The sequence below is a fragment of the Cololabis saira genome, unplaced genomic scaffold, assembly GCF_033807715.1.
Source record: "Cololabis saira isolate AMF1-May2022 unplaced genomic scaffold, fColSai1.1 scf583, whole genome shotgun sequence".
NCBI classification, from domain to species: Eukaryota; Metazoa; Chordata; class Actinopteri; order Beloniformes; family Belonidae; genus Cololabis; species Cololabis saira.
The window spans coordinates 1-2,974 of record NW_026906747.1 but is presented as its reverse complement, the minus strand read 5'-3'; the positions used below and the strand labels follow the sequence as shown (position 1 = coordinate 2,974).

At 47.7% G+C, this 2,974-nt stretch overlaps 2 non-coding genes across 2 annotated transcripts; both read right to left on the bottom strand.

Moving 5' to 3' along the window:
- Positions 1–719: 719 nt before the first annotated feature.
- Positions 720–792, bottom strand: trnav-cac (transfer RNA valine (anticodon CAC)). Its single transcript has one exon. It is a non-coding gene; the product is annotated as a tRNA-Val (tRNA).
- Positions 793–2,832: 2,040 nt separating this feature from the next.
- trnav-cac (transfer RNA valine (anticodon CAC)) lies at positions 2,833–2,905 on the bottom strand. The gene has a single exon. It is a non-coding gene; the product is annotated as a tRNA-Val (tRNA).
- Positions 2,906–2,974: the final 69 nt, after the last annotated feature.

The following is a 2,974-nucleotide window of genomic DNA, read 5'->3' as shown; positions in this document are numbered from 1 at the left end:
CCAGATATAGCCAATAACACGTTTTTTATACTTTCTTACAAACCTATTTCATTGTGTTCCAAATGCTCTAAAACGGGCTATAAACCACTTTCTGGAAGAACCTTTTCGGACGTGTAATTAGTAATTTCTTCCGGTCGCAGCCCACCAAACTCCCATGTCTGAAGATGCCATGTGGCACTCGCTCACGGTTTGAGATACGAGTCCGAGACCACCATGAGACAGTTTAGAATATTCTGGAGGGTAGAACGGCGTGGTTCAGCCCGAGTTTTGACCGCTAAATCGCTCGGGTCGGGACTTCCAGCCGAGGACCGGTGATCGACGAAAAAGTGTCCCGAAACGGTGCGCCTTTCTCGGATTCTGTCGGCTGGAAGTCCCGGTCCTCGGCCCGGTTCTCATGAATTTTAGAGGACCTCCAGCGGGGTCTCTGGGTCCCCAAAGACGCTCATCCACGGTTGTTTCACCTCTCCAGCTCCTTCCAGGGCTGAGAAACCAGCCATCAGCCTGTGTCAGGCAGTTAATGTTTCTTTTTTTCCTGCAAAGTTGGACATTTTACGTGAAAGGAGAATGACTGGCTCTTGGTGAGTTGTGGAACTGCCACAAAAATTCATTTCTGCATGAGACCCAATGCGAGAAAGAGATGGTCGGCCTTCCTGTCCTTTCCACCAAGAAGGACTGCAGTGGTTTTCCAAGTCCAAATAATGTTATTGCAAAGTCAAACATGTTTCCGCCCAGTTTCGAACTGGGGACCTTTCGCGTGTGAGGCGAACGTGATATCCACTACACTACGGAAACTGATATGCTTTGAAATTGGCGGGCATAATGAAAAAAATACTATAAAAAATCTCTGATATAATTCTTGACAGCAAGATGGATACTGCAGGTCAAATCAAAGTCCAAAGAAATTCATGATTACAGCTGACAAAGTTATTGCACCAATCCAAAGGAATGGTGCAATAACTTTGAGATACCCAATGCTGCAACAGGAGTTTACCACCTTTCCGCTGGCTCTCCGCCGCCTCAGCGCGACGGGATGAAGCCGCGCGATTCTCGGCTGGTTCACCAGATATAGCCAATAACACGTTTTTTATACTTTCTTACAAACCTATTTCATTGTGTTCCAAATGCTCTAAAACGGGCTATAAACCACGTTCTGGAAGAACCTTTTCGGATGTGTAATTAGTAATTTCTTCCGGTCGCAGCCCACCAAACTCCCATGTCTGAAGATGCCATGTGGCACTCGCTCACGGTTTGAGATACGAGTCCGAGACCACCATGAGACAGTTTAGAATATTCTGGAGGGTAGAACGGCGTGGTTCAGCCCGAGTTTTGACCGCTAAATCGCTCGGGTCGGGACTTCCAGCCGAGGACCGGTGATCGACGAAAAAGTGTCCCGACACGGTGCGCCTTTCTCGGACTCTGTCGGCTGGAAGTCCCGGTCCTCGGCCCGGTTCTCATGAATTTTAGAGGACCTCCAGCGGGGTCTCTGGGACCCCAAAGACGCTCTTCCACGGTTGTTTCACCTCTCCAGCTCCTTCCAGGGCTGAAAAACCAACCATCAGCCTGTGTCAGGCAGTTAATGTTTCTTTTTTTCCTGCAAAGTTGGACATTTTACGTGAAAGGAGAATTACTGGCTCTTGGTGAGTTGTGGAACTGCCACAAAAATTCATTTCTGCATGAAACCCAATGCGAGAAAGAGATGGTCGGCCTTCCTGTCCACCAAGAGGGACTGCAGTGGTTTTCCAAGTCCAAATAATGTTATTGCAAAGTCAAACATGTCTCCGCCCAGTTTCGAACAGGGGACCTTTGGCGTGTGAGGCGAACGTGATAACCACTACACTACGGAAACTGACATGCTTTGAAATTGGCGGGCATAATGAAAAAAATACTATAAAAAATCTCTGATATAATTCTTGACAGCAAGATGGATACTGCAGGTCAAATCAAAGTCCAAATAAATTCATGATTACAGCTGACAAAGTTATTGCACCAATCCAAAGGAATGGTGCAATAACTTTGAGATACCCAATGCTGCAACAGGAGTTTACCACCTTTCCGCTGGCTCTCCGCCGCCTCAGCGCGACGGGATGAAGCCGCGCGATTCTCGGCTGGTTCACCAGATATAGCCAATAACACGTTTTTTATACTTTCTTACAAACCTATTTCATTGTGTTCCAAATGCTCTAAAACGGGCTATAAACCACTTTCTGGAAGAACCTTTTCGGACGTGTAATTAGTAATTTCTTCCGGTCGCAGCCCACCAAACTCCCATGTCTGAAGATGCCATGTGGCACTCGCTCACGGTTTGAGATACGAGTCCGAGACCACCATGAGACAGTTTAGAATATTCTGGAGGGTAGAACGGCGTGGTTCAGCCCGAGTTTTGACCGCTAAATCGCTCGGGTCGGGACTTCCAGCCGAGGACCGGTGATCGACGAAAAAGTGTCCCGAAACGGTGCGCCTTTCTCGGACTCTGTCGGCTGGAAGTCCCGGTCCTCGGCCCGGTTCTCATGAATTTTAGAGGACCTCCAGCGGGGTCTCTGGGACCCCAAAGACGCTCTTCCACGGTTGTTTCACCTCTCCAGCTCCTTCCAGGGCTGAGAAACCAGCCATCAGCCTGTGTCAGGCAGTTAATGTTTCTTTTTTTCCTGCAAAGTTGGACATTTTACGTGAAAGGAGAATGACTGGCTCTTGGTGAGTTGTGGAACTGCCACAAAAATTCATTTCTGCATGAGACCCAATGCGAGAAAGAGATGGTCGGCCTTCCTGTCCTGTCCACCAAGAAGGACTGCAGTGGTTTTCCAAGTCCAAATAATGTTATTGCAAAGTCAAACATGTTTCCGCCCAGTTTCGAACTGGGGACCTTTCGCGTGTGAGGCGAACGTGATAACCACTACACTACGGAAACTGACATGCTTTGAAATTGGCGGGCATAATGAAAAAAATACTATAAAAAATCTCTGATATAATTCTTGAC